Source organism: Callithrix jacchus, chromosome 16 (genome assembly GCF_049354715.1).
Source record: "Callithrix jacchus isolate 240 chromosome 16, calJac240_pri, whole genome shotgun sequence".
Classification (NCBI taxonomy): Eukaryota; Metazoa; Chordata; class Mammalia; order Primates; family Cebidae; genus Callithrix; species Callithrix jacchus.
In genome coordinates this window covers 97,975,606-97,995,112 of record NC_133517.1, presented here as the reverse complement: position 1 = coordinate 97,995,112, position 19,507 = coordinate 97,975,606, and the positions used below count along the sequence as shown (strand labels likewise).

General features: G+C 40.2%; 1 long non-coding RNA gene across 1 annotated transcript in view; it reads right to left on the bottom strand.

Moving 5' to 3' along the window:
- Positions 1-19,507, bottom strand: part of LOC128929840 (uncharacterized) — an 83,053-nt gene that overhangs the window by 4,745 nt on the left and 58,801 nt on the right. The window contains exon 2 of the long non-coding RNA XR_013528201.1: positions 11,408-11,624. This is a non-coding gene — a long non-coding RNA (uncharacterized LOC128929840). The remainder of the gene's footprint in view (positions 1-11,407; positions 11,625-19,507) is intronic.

The following is a 19,507-nucleotide window of genomic DNA, read 5'->3' as shown; positions in this document are numbered from 1 at the left end:
TGCCATTGGCTACAGAGTACCATTATGGACATCAAAGTCCATTCTGAAATCCATCAAAGTCTATGTGACCTTGCAACACAGTGGAATATCAAAGCCCCATTACTGCCCTACAGTGATCACTGTGTGAAATAGCCCACTAGGTGTTCTGCAAGGCCTGTCGCCTGCCCACAGGGCAACATGCAGGGCTGCCACAGACTGTTTCTTCCTCCTGGCCACACAGTCCCCTAGCCTGGAGTGGGCAGAGGATCTGCAAGCAGCGTTTCTGGGGTGCAGGATCGTGTGCCTCCTTGCTGTGTGTAGCTGCCTGCACACTGTGGCTGCTGCTTTCTGCTCTATCTATACCCTATAGTTTTTAGACCATGGTGCTCAGATCTCTTAGGCATGTTGCTGATGGAGCAGAAATTCCAAATTTTGTGAAGTTCTCAAATCACTCACTGTTGAGAGAGTATCTGTCTAGTTTTTGAATTCTACCTATTTAAAATCTACAAACTGAGTGTTCATTTTGCAGCATCAGTAGTGGCCTTACATCATCAACAACAAACATTCACTGAAAGCCTGTTATGTCTAGGGCTGTGGGCAGCTACCTACATGGTGTAATTGGATCTCCTCTAGAATCAAGCCCTCACCCTGTGACTGTTTAATGAAGTCTAGGAGGTTATGAACCCCACAACCCAGGTGAACAGAGACATTAATTGACTCATGACTAACCAGCTTTTGACAAGGTGCTTTGCTGTGGCAAGATGTGGGGCTGCTAAATTTCACTGAAACAGGTAGCTCAAGGCACAAGTGCTCTGGGTGGTGAGGCATTGCAGTAGGAAGAATACGAGGTGGGTAGGAACACTGGAAGGAGTTTATTGAATGTGTACTGTGTGTCAGGCGTTCTGTATACATCAGCTGGTGTAAGTCAGGCTCCCCAGGAAACAGACTCTGAAATGGAGAGCTGAATGTAGAGGTTCACTGGGAAGTGATCTCAGCACCAATTCCTGAGAGGACTGAAGGAAATGGGATTGGGCAGAGGAAAAAATGAAGGAATAGTTGCAGTAGAGGTTTCAACCAATCCTTCTACAGGAAGCTGCTAGAACTGGGGTGGTCCTTCATAGGTGTCCTAAGTTGAAGTAAGGGAGTGGAACTTCATGCTCTTCCCACACACAATTGATAAGTCAGTAGATGCCAGATGCCCCTGGGGAGGGGCATAATTTTGGACTGAATACCTTCAGCTGAAGGCAATTTCTGGCCGAGGCTCAGTTGCAAACTGTTAACAGATAATTCTCTTGGCAGGAGGGGAGCCAGGGAAGAGTGCCTTGATCCTAAAAGGGTGATCTGGACCGCACACCGCAACATCCACCACACTGTATTATTTAATCCACAGGACCATCCTATGAAGTTGTCATTATAATTATCATTTCAAAATGGGGAGACTGGCCTGGCACAGTGGCTCACGCCTGTAATCCCAGCACTTTGGGAGGCCTATTCGGGTAGATTGCTTGAGCCCAGGAGTTGGAGACCAGCCTGGGCAACATGGTGAAACCCCACCTATACAAAAAATCAAAAATCAGTTGGGTGTGGTGGGGCATGCCTGTAGTCCCAGGTACAGGAGGGTAGGGTGAGAGGCTCACTTAAGCCTGGGAGGCAGAGGTTTCAGTGAACGGAGATCGCACCACTGCACTCCAGCCTGAGCAATAGGAGTGAAACCATGTCTTGAAAAAATAATTTTTTAATGGAGAAACTGAGGCTCAGGAAGTTTATCTAACCTGTCTAGGCTCACATAGCTGGGTTAGATTGACTAAAACATCCATATGCTTTCTATGCCACCCTACCTCAGAAAGGAAAAAGCAAAGGGGTGAGGGCATGGAAAAACACTGGAGACAGCCTCACCCACTGCACAATTTTGTCAGAAATGGATCAGAAGATGCAGATTACAAAGTGGTTATGAGCACAGTCTCTGGAGCTACTCTAACTGGTTTGTAGCTCAGCTTCCTTGCTTCCCAACCTTGGGCAAGAATTTAACCTCTCCATGCACTGGTTTTCTCATTTCTGAAATGGAAATAATAATAGTTTATGTTTCATAGGGTTATTACAGTTTAAATGAGAGAATAAATGCAGCACATGCCAGAGCCTAGGACTGAGCCAGGCCTATCATAAGCCCCTGCTAAAGGTTAGCTACTATTATAATATTCCCATTTATGGTAACTCTTTTGACAGTGCAGGAATACTCTCTTTAGGGGCTCTGCTGAGACTTGCCTACCATTTCAAAGAATGATGCCTGTCCCTGAGCACCACACACAGCCTCATCCACAGTGAAGGCTCTAGATGTTCCACCAATCTGAATAATTTTTTAAATCCAGCTTTTAGATAGTCAGGGTGACTCCTGAAATATGAAAGGGAGCAAGTGCCAACAACACCTATACCTTCAATGTATAATCCTGGAGGCAGAATAAATAAAACTGTAAAAACAAAAACACCTCTTTATTGTCTGCCAAACAAAATATCTTTTGTTGAAGTCAACTTTGTAGAAATCTTGGACAGTGCATGATTGGAAGCTATTCAATTCTCAAAGAAGCCTCAGTTGAGTTTTGTAATCCAAATCCCACAGCCTAGGGAGAAAGGTCATTAACCTTATTGCTACAATTTCACCACCACTTCCTCTGGATAGCAAAGCTCAGGGAGCATGTTTGCATGCAAACATGCAACAGTGCATGTTTCTTAGGTGTGTGGACCATTTGTTACCGTATATCCCCCATCCCCGCTGGAGCCACTCAGTGAGTTCTGTCATAGCTCAGTTCTGCCTACCATACAGCCATGTGATAAAAAGACCTGGAAATTTAAATCAATCACTCCTTTAAAAAATAATTTTTAAGAAGAAAATAATTTAATGAAGTATAGTGAGGCTATGTGTGGTGCTCAGAGACAGGCATCATTCTTTGAAATGGTAGGCAAGTCTCAGCAGAGCCCTCCAAAAAGATATGTCCACTTGGAACTTGTGAACATGACCTTATTTAGAAAACAGGATCTAGTGCAGTGGCTTGTGCCTGTAAATCCCAGCACTTTGGGAGGCCAGGGCTGTGGATGGCTTGAGCTCAGGAGTTTGAGACCAGCCTGGGCAACATAGTAAGACTTCATCTCTACTAAAAATTAAAAAAAAAAAAAGATAGCTGTGGTGGCACACACTTGTGGTCCCAGCTACTCAAGAGGCTGAGGTGGAGGATGGCCTAAACCTGGGAGGTCAAGGCTGTAGTGAGCTGTGATCATTCCACTGCACCTGAGTTTGCCTGACAGAGTGAGACCTTGATGAAAGAAAGCAAGAGAGAAAGAAAGAGAGAGAGAGAGGAAAGAAGGAGGGAAGGAAGGAAGGAAGGAAGGAAGGAAGGAAGGAAGGAAGGAAGGAAGGAAGGAAAAAAATAAAATAAAAGGATTTTTTGCTGATATCATTAAGAATCTCATGCTGGGTCTGGTGGCTCTTACCTGTAATCCCAGCACTTTAGGAGGCCTACGGCAGATCACTCTAGCCCAGGAGTTCAAGACCAGCCTAGCCAATGTGGTGAAAACCAATCTCTACCAAAAATACAAAAATTAGCTGGGTGTGATGGCTCATACTTGTAATCTCAGCTACTCAGGAGGCTGAGGCATGAGTATCTCTTGAGCCCAGGAGGTGGAGGTTACAATGAGTGGAAATCATGCCACTGCACTCCAGCCTGGGTGACAAAGTGAGACCCTGTCTCAAAAAATAAATAAATAAAATAAAAAAGAATCTCTAGGTGTAATCATCCTGAATAATATGGGCAGGCCTTAAATTCAATGATAGGTGTCCTTAAAGAGAATGGCAGAAGGAGATTTGAGAAACACAGAAAATAAGGCCATATGAAGACAGAGGTAGAGATTAGAGTTATGCAGCCATAGCTAAGGGATGCCACCAAAGCTGGGAGAGGCAAGGGAGGATTTTCCCCTAGAGTCTTCAGAGTGAGCACTGTCCTTTATGTCAGACTTTTGGCCTCCAAAACTAGGAAAGAATAAACTCCTGTTGTTTTAAGCCACCAAGCTTGTAATAATTTGTTACAGCATCCACAGGAAACTAATACAGCAAGATTGGCTAACTCAAATAGACAGTCTTGCTTCATTGTTTCCTATATAATCCATATGTGTGTGTGTGTGCGTGTATCCATGCACACATATGGGTTACATAGGAACCCATCTGTGCTATCCATTAAGATGTTTATATATATATATATATATATATATATATATATATATATATATATATTTTTTTTTTTTTTTTTTTTTTTTTTTTTTTTTTGAGACAAAGTCTCCCTCTGTCACCCAGGCTGGAATGTAGTGGTATGATCATAGTTCACTGCAGTCTTTCTTGAACTCCTGGTCTCAAGCAATCCTCTCACCTCAGCCTCCCCAATAGCTTGGACTACACCTGCACACCCATCACATCCTGCTATTTTTCTTTTTTTTTTTTTGTAGAGATGGGGTCTCATTATATTGCCCAGGCTGTTCTCAAATTTCTAGCCTCAAGCAATCCCCTCACCCTAGCCTCCCAAAGAGCTGGGATTATAGGCATGAGCCACCACACCTGGCCCTTATTTATAATTTTTAAATATATTCAGTAAATTTAAAATGCAAGTTGTAAACAACATGATCCAATTTTTATTTTGAAGTGATACATGACAACTATCCATTACCCAATGAGTGTGTGCACTACATATTTTTCTGAATAAATAATTGGAAGGCTTGAAACTCATATAGCATCAATGGATAGGTCCCAGATCCTATTCCTTTGTCCAGATTTGAGGAAGTCACTTCTGAGATTGAGCCAATCTTCCTCAATAATGCAGTAGAAATATTCAGTTCTTTTCCCATCAATAGACTCAGACCAGAGATCAAAAATGGAAATATCTATATAAGCCAGGCAGAAAATATGCTGTTGATACCATAGAAGATGTTCAGGCATCCTGGGTACTGTGGCAAACTGGAAGGAGCATTCTTGTCTTGAGTGGAGCTCCAACTCATCCCCAACTGCCTGTTGTCTCAAAGAAGTAAGGCTGAATGTTATCAAATCTTCTGATTTTTAAAGAGATACTGGAAATTTTGTGGTTTTTATATGAAAACTCCTGTTTTTAAATGCAAGTATCTAATTCAAATTATCTTAAAACATTTTCAGTCCAAATAAAATCCAGAAGCTCAGTCCTTCAAGTTTCCACCTGTGATTTAGACCTTTATAAATTAACACCATTTCATTCTTCCCAGAGGTCAAAAGACATCTAGGTTTCAGAACACAGTGCCTAGGCTTCTTTGTTGGAAGAGATCTGGAAAAATTCCTCTCATTCTTTGCTGATGAGCCTACAGCCTTGAACACAAGATACAGTTAACTCTGTAATCAAGTTATTCTGCCACGTGAAAATTTTCACAAACTGTCCTGCTAAGTAAACAGTGTGCCAGGTATATGGTGTATCTCAGTGCATGGTACGTCATCACCATGATGATGAGTGTGAGTTTTCGATGATGAGTATGAGTTGGACCTCCTTTGGATAACAGCAGAGATAGGGGTAGGATAATGTGGTTCCCAAAAAATAGTAAAAGAGGCTTTATTTCTCAGGCCATCACAGTAGCAGATGCTTATTGGCCAAACCTGCAGGGTCAGTTCAAAGGTGAAGGACGCTATTCTCTCCACTACACTCAGTATCAAGCAGAGTCATAGAAAATTTCCATTGTGACACCAAAGGCAATGGTTCTTGGTGTTCAGTCTGGTCCCCCAACACCAGTGCTCCCCATTCCCATCAAATGTCCAGTCCCGTCTGGGGTACAACCTGGGAGCAGCTGGTCCACTTAGCCCCCTTCAGCCTTTGAGATCCCTCTGCTTCTTGGATAATCCAGCACCTTTAGGAACCTAGGGCTTGAGAGGTTGGGTAAGGAAAAGTCTTTTAATTCCACTAGAGAACAAAAGCAGGCTCACTTGACTGCTTGGAAGAGTGGGGTCAAAGACCAATAGGAAAAAATTCTACTTATTGTTTTCATGTTTTCTTACTATAAGAAACCTAAGAGAAATTAATCTCTCAATGGATCCAGCTACCACATTATTGTATTCAGGAGAAATATCCCTAAATTCCAGAATTTGGAGTCTGCCCTAGAGTCAGAAATCAAAGATCTCTGGCTGCTATTTGAGAAGCTAACAAGCCAAGTAGTGCCCAGGAATAATAAACCAAAGGCATAGGCAAGAGAGGCAGAGAGGCGTTTGTATTGGGAAGGTCCACGGGAACACTCTACTACACTGTGGCTCCACAAAGCTTTGTTCTCCTGCCCGGGACTAGAGGAAAGTCTCTTGAGGCCAGGATATTATAGATGACTTCTAGGACTGGAACAATGACTTGCTCCTAGTAGGGCTCAATAAACTTGTTGCTTAATTGTCTCTAAGGAGCTGTGCAAAAGTGAGAAAGCCTCAGTCTCACTGTTTCGGCACCCCTGTCTATCGCTGAGAACTGCTGTGCAGGTCAAAAGAGTAAATGTAGGCAATGTGCTTGTAAGTTTGCATATGGAAAAGCTAGAAATGCCCTTGAGTAAACTGCCAACTCCTTGCAGAAAAGATAAAGGAACTTTTGTACCGCCTAGAACAAAAAGATCCTGGCTATTCTGTTAAAACGCTAACATAGCCTTGCAGTGTTATCTAAGAATTTGTTACACACTTTGCAAGCTTTGTTAGCTAGAACGATTAGACAGATAACTGTGATTCTGAATTATAACATCTGTTCCAAAAGATTTTAAAAACAATATGCATTACCATATAACTAAAGATTCAAAGTAAACAGGTCTTTTAAGGTTTATCTAGGCTATGTAATGACAATACAAACGGGCGTTTTGATAACAAAGAAGTATTGGTCAGCACTTGCAACTCTTTGTGAGTCTGGAATTTAAAATAATAGGCAGGTTGACAGCCTCCAGATGGTCTCTGTTCTAGCTCAGGAGACTGTACAGTCTACTTTTCAAACTCCAAAGCTTAAGGTGTTGGAAAAAATGCCTTCAACTGATTATTTAGACTTTTCACTCTTAGGCTCACTTAAAAAAATTTAGCAGCAATATATTAATAAATTCAGTCATTCCATGTTTTGTGGGGGAAAAAACTTGAAAAAATATTGAAATAATTATTATATAGTACTTTAAAAATGTTTTCCAGACACTTTTAAGACAATAATAAAATAAAAGAATTATAGAGATTGAGGAAACCTAAAAGAAATAGTCGCTCGTCCAATTTTACAAATAAAGAAATGGGCCCCAGAGGTCTGGATGAACTGACCTGCTCAAACTGGTGTTAGTAAATCACAACCAAATTTGTTGCAAAAAAAAAAAAAAAAAAAAAAAGACTTCTTGGAGTGCAGTGGTATGATCTCAGCTTACTGCAAACTCTGCCTCCCTGGCTCAAGTGAGTCTTGTCTCAGCCTCCTGAGGAGCGGGGATTACAGGTGTGAGCCACTATGCCCAGCTAATCTTTGTATGGGTTTCACCCAAACAACGTTCGAGGCTGGTCTCGAACTCCTGGGCTCAAGTGATCTATCCACCTCGGCCTCCCAAAGTGCTGGGATTACAGGGGTGAGCTACCAAGCCTGGCCAAAATCCATTGATAAAGAATTCTTTTAGAAAGAGGGCTATTTCAAATTGGTGTTTTTTTTGTTTTTTGTTTTTTTTAAATTGTTTTTGAGATGGAGTCTTGCTCTGTCGCCCAGGCTGGAGTGCAATGGCATGATTTCAGCTCACTGAAACCTCCGCCTCCTGGGTTCAAGGGATTCTCCTGTCTCAGCCCCCCAAGTAGCTAGGATTACAGGTGTGAGCCACAGCACCCAGCCGTAAATTGGTGTATTTGTGTAAGCATGCTCATATACCAAAATCCACAGATACTCAAGTCCCTAATATGAAATGTCATAGCATTTTCATATAACTTATGCATATCCTCTGTAATCCCAGCTATTTGGGTGGCTGAAGCAGGAGAATTGCTTGAACCTAAAAGACGGAGGTTGTAGTGAGCCAAAATTGCATCACTGCCCTCTGGCCTAGGTGACAGAGCGAGCCTCCATCTCAAAAAAAAAAATAAATAAATAGATAAATAAAACAAAATTAATATAAAATAAGCAGCAAGTAATAAGTCATCAGCAAAAAAGAAGTGAGAAATGTGCTTTAAAATGATATATAACATAACCACATTTATTTAAGAATGTATTCCAATATCAAATGGCAAATTTCAACAATGCAAAAACTGCAATTACTTTTGCACTAAACTGATACCTTGTAAAAATGTAATAGAATGTGTGACTAAATTTTTAGGTTATTTGTAAAGTTAGAGGTATCATAAAAGGCATAATATTCTTCTGAAAATTTTATTTTAATTGAACTCTGGTGTTCATTTTTTGGGAAAGGATAAGAATCAAGAATAAAAATCAAACTCCATTATGAAAATAAAAAGACAAGCCACAGACTGGGAGAAAATATTTGCATTATCTGATAAAGGATAGGCAAGACCTGAAAAGACCTCACTTCACCAAAGATATACAGACTGAAGTAAGCATATGAAAAGAAGTTCAACATCATATGTTATTAGGGAATTACAAATCAAAACAAAAATTAGTAACTACTACACACCTATTTGAATAGCTAAAATGGAAAACACTGACAACACAAAATGCTGATGAGAATGTGGAGCAACAAAACCTTCAATTCACTGCAAATGATAGAGCCAGCGTGAACGTTCAGTTTGGCAGTTTTTCGTAAAATTAAACACTCTTAATCATGCAGCAACAGTTTGGCTCCTTGGTATCACTCAAACTTATGTCTACCCCAAAACCTGCATATGAATGTTTAGTTAATAAATAAATAACATATTTATGCCAATAACATATAGCATATTATTATTTAATTAATAATAAACATAGCAGCTTCATTTGTAATTGCTAAAACTTGAACACGACGACAATTTCCTTCAACAGGTTAATGGGTAGACAAGCTGTAGTACATCCATACAATGGATATTATTCAGCACTAGCATGTAGTGAGTTATCAATCCATGAAAAGACACAGAGGATCCTTTAGTGCATATTACTAAGTGAAAGAAGCCGACCGCAAAAGGCTACATACTATATGATTCCAACTATATGACATTCCGGAAAAGGCAAAACTATGCAGACAGTAAAAGGTGAGTTGTTTCTGAAGTTGTGGGGAAGAGATGGAAGAACAGGTGGACCACACGAGCATTTCAGAGCAGTAAAACTCTTCTGTCTGATACTGTTATGGTGGGTATATGTCATTATACATTTGTAAAAACCCATAGAATACATTACACAAAGAATTAACCCTAATGTAAACTGTGGACTTTAGTTAATAATAATGAATCAAAATTGGCTCATCAATTATAACAAACGTACCATACTAATGCAAGATATTAATAATCAGGGAAACTTCGGGGGCCGAGGAAGAGGCAAGGAGATATATGGGAACTCTCTGTACTTTTCAGTCATTTTTTTCTTTAAACCTAAAATTGCTCCAGAAGTCTGTTAATTTAAAAAATATCAAACTCTATAATTTTGTTTAAATCATGATCAAAATTTCCCTATGAATTAATGAAAGAAAAGTGTATGCATTGCAAAAAAAAAAAAAAAATTCCAGAAGCTAGCATGTTATTTCTTGGTTATCAGAAGAAAAAAATATGCAAAATTTAATGAACGAAAATGAGAATTACACCAAGGAGGGAGAAGGCCAGAGGCTTGAGGCCAGGAGGTTGAGGCCACAGTGAGCTAGTATCATGCCACTGCACTTCAGCCTGGGTGGCAGAGCAAGACCCTGCCTCTAAAAAAATTGTTTTTCTATTCAAAATACATTTTTAAAGAAGAGAACTGACCATATTTGAAATAAATATTTCATGATATAATTTGATAATCAATTTTAACTATATTTATATAATAATATATAGCAAATCCAAATACATAAAAAATTTATCTATGGCTTATTCCTAAAAAATTAGGTACTCATGAAAAACATTTCAAATAATCAGAATTATTCACCTGTACTCTTTGGCTATTCATAGTTGCTTCCCTTTCCTTTATAAACTTTTTTTATTTTTAATTTTTGTGGGTACGTAGTAGGTGTACATGATTATGGGTTCCTTTCTAATTGATTTTAGGAATAAGTAATTGGAGAGGTAAAAAAAAATCAATATTTAAATATATTGGCATTCACTTTTTCATACCAATATCGTTTTTTTTTTTTTGCAGTGGAGTCTTGCTCTGTTGCCCAGGCTGGAATGCAATGGTGCAGTCTTGGCTCACTGCCACCTCTGTGTCCCAGGTTCAAGCCATTCTCCTGCCCTCAGCCTCAAGTAGCTGGGATTATAGGTGCGTGCCCCACGCCCGGCTAGTTTTTGTATTTTTAGTAGAGATGGGGTTTCACCATGTTGGTCAGGCTGGTCTCAAACTCCTGACCTCAGGTGATCCACCCACCTCGGCCTCCCAAAGTGCTGGGATTACAGGCGAGAGCCATCACACCCAGCCCAATATCCTCTTCTTTTCCTCACCAGGTAATGCATTCTTTAACAGCCGCCTTATTTAGAGGAACCACTAGGAAAGGGCTGCTCAGATTAAAGATGAAAGATGTTAAACAACAATTATCATTACTCCTACCATCACCGTCAACCACATATCTCAAAGCCAAAATGCCTATTTCTAATGCGAATGCTGCTTTTACTCTCAGAAATAAAGTTTTCTAAATAAGGGTTTTCTAAGCCCTGTGTGGGAACCACATCATTGTAGGAGCCTTCTCTTTGGTGTCCTGGGAGTTCTCATACCCAAGGCCAGCATGATTTGGGATGGTTATGGGTCTATCTTTCTTTGCAAAGTGAGAAAATGGCTATGATAAGCACAAGCACATTATCAGCAAGGGTTTTGTTTTGTTTTGTTTGAGAAAGTATTGAAAGAAAGTTGAATATCTAACATGGAATCTCTCAAAAGTATCCAGGCACCCTTACGCAAAACTAATTTATCCCCCCTTTTCCCTTTACTGTTTTCCTTCCATAGCTAAGGGTGAGAGGGAGTCCAGAATCTGCATTTTTAAAAAGCGCCTCCAGGCAATGCTGGTGATTAACCATCCAGTTTGGAAACTACCCAACAATGTACATTCACTGGGACTTGATGAGGTCATTCTCCACCATTCATCACATCCCTTATGGATTAGTCTGGTCTGCCAGAAAGTACAGCATATTATAAAATTTCATCGAAACTATCTAAATCACTCTCTTGGGCTAAGATATTTGGAAATCCAAACACTCTTCTCTATTACTTAAGTCATTTGGTTCCAAGTAACACATCAATTTAAGATAAATAAAAAGAGGAATTTATTTTTAGGACAATAAACATCAAAAGAAATTCAATACCAAAACTGCTGCCTGGTCTCAGGAGGGACTGCAACCAGGCATTTCTTTACCCATCTTGCTTCTGTTTTCTTCTCCCGGTGCTCTAGTCTTTTTTCTTGAAGACAGAGGGGCTGCTCTGTTCCTAAGGCAGATGGTAACGCCACGGTCCATGAGTTGTAACATTTCCTCCACTGACGAGTCTAGCTCAGAGAGACATCTCCATCCTTTTTCCAAATTCCTGAAGAAGGGACATTGAATGGCCTATTTAGAATAAAAAATTCACTACTTAATTCCATCCACTGAAGCCAGAGGGGCAGAGTCACATATAAATAGGGTTTCTGGGGGGTGACCTTAGCATGTTGGGAACAGGGAGGGAAGAGCGAAGGGAGTCATTCTAAGAAGAGCAGGAGTTCCCCAAGGTGTACTACTACTACATCCTGTAAGTTCCACACAGCCAACGTGGACACAGTAAGGACATCTTCCAAGATAGCACTTATTAGCTACTGTAAGGAATGAGGTCACCGAGCCCTTACCACCAAGACTATTTTGCTGTGACTTGTAGTTTTCAATAACGCCATTGATAAGTTTTGTGCCCATAGGATTTTCATAATTATGTATGTGATCTATTTTTTCCCCTCTCTGAAAGCCTTCAGGATATTTCTTTACCTGTGGTGTTCTAAAACTTCATGATGATATTCTAAGATGTGAGTCTATTTTTATTTATTGCCCTGGGCACTTACATGGGGAGCCCCCTTTTTAATCTTCATTTTAATTTTTTTAAATAAAAATTCCCATTTGGAAGTAATCTCAGACTTTTTACAAAGTTGTAAATATGGTATAAAGAATTCCCAGATTCCCCAAATATAACTTGGTACATCAGCATAATTTATCAAAACTAAGGAATTAAGAATACAATAGCTTATCCTACAGATCTTATTTAAATTTTGTCAACTGTCCCCTTAATTTTCTTTTTCTGGTTCAGGATTGCAATGGACTGAATGCTTATGTCCCCTCAAAATTAATATGTTGAAATCTGAACACCCAAGATGATAGCATTAGGAGGTCGGGCTTTTGGGAAATAATCAGGTCATTATACAATTTCATAGCATCTCTCCTGTATAGAATGTGTTCCAGTTGTAACTTCACATTTCTCCTTGTGATTATTTGATTAATTTGTCTCCCCCATTAGAATATAAGCTTCATGAGGGTAGTAACCATGTCGGGTTGCTTTGGTCACCATTATATTCCTGGTACCTAAAATAGTGTCTAGCACATATTATGTGTTCAATGAATACTTATTTATTAAACAAATGAATAAATAAATTCCTTTAAAACATTTTATGATGCTGGAAACCATTGTTAAGAGAATTGTTTTGCCTAAAAACTCAAAGAACACTGCAATACTATCTTCCCTGTGGTTGGGCCTGGCTTTGTAAAAAAGATTAAATAAATTGCAAACAAATGAACTACCCTATTAACAATGTAGAATGTGTTAGCGAAATCACCTATAACTCATTGTAAATGGCCACATTATTACGGAGAATGGCCTTAGGGACTTGAACAAACTTCTCATTACATACCAGAGTCTGGTCTTACCAGGAGTATAAAATCACTGGGTAATTAACTGAGCCAAGACCAGGCCTGCTTCCTTGCCACAGCACAGATGTGCACTGATTTCAAGAGAGCATAGTTTATGTTTCATGGTGAGTAAAGGAGGCTTCAGACCAAGGACTTGCCAATCACTAACAATGTTGAAGCCAAACTTTTCCCTTTCTTTGAAAAGTGCAAAAATGGTGTCAAATTCAACATTTGTGTAATTTCTTAGAATTTTATGATTTGGGTTTTTATTTATTAGAAAAGCATTGCATTTATTTGTAACAGCTAAAAATTGGAAACACTTCAAATGTCCCTCAGTTGGGCAAAAGATTAGAATGTGGAACAGCTATATCATGGAATATGACTCAGCAGTAAAAAGGAACAAGTTATTGATACCCACAACACCTCCAGTGGATGTCAAGGGAATTATGCTAAGTGGGGAAAAAGCCAATATCAAATACATATTGTGTGATTCCACTTATATAACATTCTCTAAACGACCAAATTATAGAGATAGAGAACAGCTTGTGATTTCCAGAAGTTGGGAGTAAGAAGGCGGGAAAGGCATGACTATAAGATAGTAGCATAATGAATCTTTGTGGTAGAACAGCTCTGTATCTTGATTGTGGTGGTGGTTACACATGCCTACACTAGATAAAATTGTGCAGAATTATGCACACATACACGCAACTACATCTAAAATTGGTGAAATCAATAAGATCTGAATTGTACCAATGTCAACTTCCTAATTCTGATCCTGTACTGGAGTTGAGTAAGATTTTGGCATTGGTGAAATCTGGGTGAAGTATACATGAAACCTCCACATGACACGTTGAGCAACCCTAATCTGAAAACCTGAAATCTGAAATGCTCAAAATTTGAAACGTATAAAAACAAATGTTCAATGCAATATATTTATAAGAGCAAAACAATTTAAGCAATATAAAGGCTCATCAGTAAGGGATGGTTTAGGCCAATTATTCACATGCAGCATTAAGATAATATGGAAAGAAATGAGGGCGTACACATGCTAAACTGTTACAAGTGGTTACCCTGGGAGTAAAGAAATACACATTAACTTTTTCTTTAGATATTTCAACACTGTTATACTACTTTTGTAATTTAAAAACTTTAAAGAATATTGTGCTCAGAAAAAGAGAGAACAGTCATTTGTCATTATCCATAAGAGATTGGTTCCAGGACTCCCTAAAATCCACAAATGCTTAAGTCCCTTATACATAATGGTGGAGTATTTGCATATAACCTATACACATCCTCCTGAATACTTAAGATCATCTTTTGGGCCAGGCATGGTGGCTCATGCCTATAATCCCAGCACTTTGGGAGACTGAGGTGGGTGGATTACCTGAGGTTAGGTGTTTGAGACCACTCTGGCCAACATGGCGAAACCCTGTCTCTACTAAAAATACAAAAATTAGCCAGGCATAGTGGTGCACACCTGTAATCCCAGCTACTCCGGAGGCTGAAACAGGAGAATGGCTTGAACTGGGAGGCGGAGGTTGCAGTGAACCGAGATCTCACCACTGTACTCCAGCCTGGGCGACAGAGCAAGTCTTCATCTCAAAAACAAAAATCATCTTTGGGTTACTCATAATACCTAATACAATGTAAATGCCATGTAATAGTTGTTACAGTATATTGCGTAGGGAATAATGACCAAAAAAAGATCTGTCCATGTTCAGTACAGAGACAACCATCCATTTTCCCCCAAGTCAAAATCTGAAATTTTTCAAGTGCTAAAATGGTGCTCAAAGAAAATACTCATTCAGTCATTCGGAGTTCAGATTTTTTTGATTAGGGATGCTCAACTGGTAAGTATAATGAAATATTCCAAAATCTGAAATCCAAAACACTTCTGGTCCCAAGCATTTTGGATAAGGAATACTCAACCTGTATGTTTGCAACTTTCTGTGAATCTAGAATGGCTTCAAAATAAAAACATCTTTTAAGGAGTGTAAGTTATTTCTAGTAAAACAACATTCAGCATATATGTTTGCCTTCATTTACTTCTGAAATCCCACTAAATGGAGTAAAATGAAAGTGTACACATACACACACCCCAGTATGAGACCATAGAGACTGAATGACTGTAAAAATATAGAAACTAGAAAATAGATGTACATGAGAGAACTATTTATAGTAGACTTCTTGTGAAACTGTAGTATTAGAGATGACCCCAGAGCAAGGAGCAGACAGCAGGGATGACTCCATTCTGGACAAGGCCACTAAGAAGACCTGTTATGTAGGCCTGCACAAAGTACCACAAAGCCAAGCAGTTATGGAGAACATATGGCTCAAGGCATTCTCTGGCCTTTCTGTCTTTGAAGCAGGTGCTTAGTGATGTGACTAGATGCCAGACAGTTGGAGACCTGAGTGAGTATTTACATGCTAGGGGAGAAGCAGAGGAATGGCTGAATGTGGGGCTAGAGGTGGATCTAAAGTCTGAACTATTGGGGGCCAGGTGCAGTGGCTCATGCCTGTAATGCCAGCACTTGGGAGGCCAAGGTGAGTGAATCACTTGAGGTCAGGAGCTCGAGACCAGCCTGGCCAACATGGTGAAACCCCGTCTCTACTAAAAGTACAAAAATTAGCCAGGCATAGTGGTTTGTGCCTGTAACCCCAGCTACTTGGGAAGCTGAGGCAGGAGAATCGCTTGAAGCCGGGAGGTGGAGGATGCAGTGAGCTGAGATCGCACCGTTGTCCTCCAGCCTGGACAACAGAGTGAGACTCTATCTCAAAAATAAATAAATAAGTAAAGTCCACGCCATTGGAAAAAAATCAAATAGCACAGGGGCTGAGGAAGAGTGGTCCCAGAGCCGCAGGTGTCTGAGCCTTGCTCTGTGGACTAGGAGGGAGTAGACAATCCTGATTCCTAAGGCCAAGGTTGGCCGGACACTCCCAGTCTAAATCAATGATTTTCAAACTTTGTAAAGCAGTGGAACATTTTTTCTAAAGTAATTCTTAAATAAAAGTGTAAATGACCAAAACAAAGTGGGGTTGCTCTGGTAGCAACTTCATCCTTGATTTTCAGGCCTCCTGAGGGTCCCACACCTGGGTGTTAAAGCAAAAAAGAATTTAAAAACGCAATAATAATTTTCTCAATTGAGAAGTTAGATTTGAATCCCAATTTTCAGGTATGCAAATTAACTAGAATGTCTCCAGTCTCAGTTAGATAGAACCTGAGAAGGGAACTTTTGGACTAGCACCTCAGTCACTGTTTTCAGTCTGCTCTCTTAGCAGGCCCCATGGCCCCTGTAATTTAGCTGGTTAAGATTTTCCTCTGGCCAATGGCTAAACTTGAGCCAGGTGGACTTGAACACATGAAGCAATTCAGTTTACTCTCTAAAAATGAAACAGAAAAGTCTGCCAGCATCTTCTGCTCATCCCCACGAAGTTCCCAAGAGCAGAATTCAGCCCGCCTCCCCTCCCACAACAAACACAGGGGAGAGGCCAGCCCAATATAACTTAAAACAGAGCGACCCTGCAGCCCTCTCAGACAAATTACATCAAAACAAGTCAAAGCAAATGCAACTGTCCTTACCAGTTTTGTAAAGGAATTGCCTGGAAACCATTCCTTTTCAGACCTAATTAAAAAGTCAGTTTTGAATTACAGAACAAGATGGTATGAGAGCCAGTGTTCAACAGGCAGAAAAAACAAACACGCAAAGATAAAATGCACGGGCTTTTACAGAGAGCTGCTGCCAGTGCCGGCAGAAATGGCTGTCTTTCAGCCAAGTCTGGGGTGCCCTGGAAAACTTCAGACCTCCCCAGGGAGATGGTTCCCAGAACCCTCCCTCCCCTTTACAAAGCACCCCTATAATGAATAAATAAACTACATTTCCCAAAATTCTCTTTGCTCAGGCCTGGGGCTATATTTTACCATTCTGTAATAGTCCCCCACCAAAAAAAGCAGAAATGTTTAAATGTGACAAGCTTTTGACCTGCAGAGTTGACTCAGCTCGTTTCAAATTTCATCTTATCTCAGGTGTCCTTGGGCATGTTTTAAAAGATAAAAATACCAACTGTGACCAAGATCAGCAAGACATAATAGAACAAGAGTCCAATGCTTTTTAGCCTCATCGAATGCATTGTACTTCATTTAGACCAGTGGTCTCAAATATTAGCATGAGTCAGAATCACCTGAATTCAAGGCTTATTAAATACAGATTGTTGAACCACACCTTCACAATCTCAGATTTGGCAGATCTGAAGGGGGTCTGAAGAATATGCATTGCTAACAACTTCCACCAGTTCTGGATTACATTTTAAGAACTGCTGATGGAAATTTCCTACATGGTCAATTACAAATCTATTGGAAAAACAGGCAGACGTTTACCGATTTCTGCAAGCTTTGAACTAGCAGTATCTTTAAGGAGAAGACCCCAGCCATCTCTAGCAGTGTGAGGAAGAGTAAAAGGCAAAGCAACTAGTTCTGGGTGATCCAAAAACTGGCACTGCCTGGTGCAGCATTTTCATTTTCCCACTGAGGAAATTTACACTTAGAGGGAATCAATTTGTGCAGTCTCCCAGTGAGTCCATGGTAGTACTGGGACAAAGTACCCAGTTGTCCTGAATCCCACTCCAGTGCTCTGGCCCTTGCTGGAATAAAATGGGATACATGGGCTTGGCAAGGAACAAAGAAGCCAACATGATTCTGATTCATCCCAATTTCTCCACAGCTTTCTACCTTTTCATTTTCTCCGCATTGGTAAAGGTATAATCCCCAAAGCAAGAATTCCCACCCTCCCTTTTGTTCATGTCTTTGTAGCCTAAGACAGGCAGTCAAAATGGGCCAGCCAATAGCCACAACAGCTTTTAATGACAATATCGGGAGGATACCTTAATGAATGTAGACCCATGTATTTACTTTTCTATGTACCTTGTCTATGTGACAGCAAGCAGTGATAGAATCTCAGGAAACACCAACCAGACCAGGCATCAATGCGCTACTCTGTTATTGGAAGGAAATTAGCCTTTAAGAAAAATTGTCTAGGTTTACCAATCACTCCCATCAGCCATCAGGGGTCACATAAATAGAAGTTTTCACTGGACCTCTCTAATTCACAAACCTACCCTCTTCCACCACAGGCCTTGGTAGGCACATAATTCAGCAACAAGAATCCCTTGAGGAAGAAAAGAAAACACCTATAAAACTATATCTTTTTCTAATTCCAGAGATATGAAACCCTTCAGGAGTTTTGGCCAGGGTTCAAGACAATCCATTATCTGAAAGCACAGATGTACAGATAAACCATTATTTTGTTAAAAATACATCTTCTAAAACACCAGTCAGCTTGGTGTCGTGTTTGTCCTTGAATTGAAGAACGATACCATTTTATCATCTCAGCCTTGAGCATGGTTATCAATGCCAGTAACCAGGAGGCCTAACTTGAAGGATGGCCATGCTGTTCGCCTTCAGATGCCTTCTATTCAGTTAATAGGGACTGAATATTTGAAAGCAAATGGTTTATCTACTGTTGCGCAAGTGAAAAATCTGGCCTCCTAACAGTTGTTAAATGTGCCGGCTAGGAGCCTCTGAAGGTCAGTCTGCCAGGGCTGGGGCAGTGACCACAGCCATGCTGCGCCTTTTGCAGCTCAGCACCGCATGGTGCAGCTGTTGTGTTGGCTAAAGAAAGTGCTGGCAGCTCCGGGAGAAACAGAGACTTAATTCACTTGCAGGAACTTTCCTGAAAGAGTCTTTTAGAAAGCATTTAAGGCAGACCAGGTGCACTTATTTTCTTTTTAAATCTCATTGCTTTGTCAAGTATTCTCATTTACAGCTCTAACACTCCTTACGTGCAACATTAACCATCCTTGGTTACATTATAAACTATAATGAGAACTTTTATAAAACATATTTAATGATAATTCCTGATTTTTAGGTAGACTCCTTTAGACGTACAACATCGAAATATCTATGGCATAGCACTCTCAATATGTACATAGCAGGGATTGCAATTTAGGATGCCCAGAGTTTTGTTAAGTTTGTCAAGTTGTGCAGACTTTATCTTTAAATAAATCTGTGTGTGTGTGTGTGTGTGTGTGCATGCGCATGCGCGCGTGCGCGTGTATGTGTGTGTGTGTGTGTGTGTGTGTGTGTGTGTGTGTATGAGAGAGATACACAGTGCTCAGATATAAACAGTAGTAAAGGAAAGCTGATTCAATTCAGTATGTCACACAGTTAAGACTTCCAGCTGTCAAGTGCTTCCACTTTAAACGGGAGGTGGCAAGAATGGGATCTAGAGGGAAACGAGATTGCATAAAAGTGAGACTTCATGATGTGAGGGCAGGGGGCTGGACTCAAGTTATCATCATTCAGATGAAAACTGCCAATACCCTGAATAATTCTAGAAAATACTCTGTGGTCCTTCACTAGACTCTGAAAGTACTCAGGCCACAAACACTCCCGGTCCTCACATGACAAAAGAACTCCCTATGCCAGGAAGTAAAAATGATTGCCAGAGCCATCCTCAAAGGTAAATATTTGGGATAAACAGCTGTTTG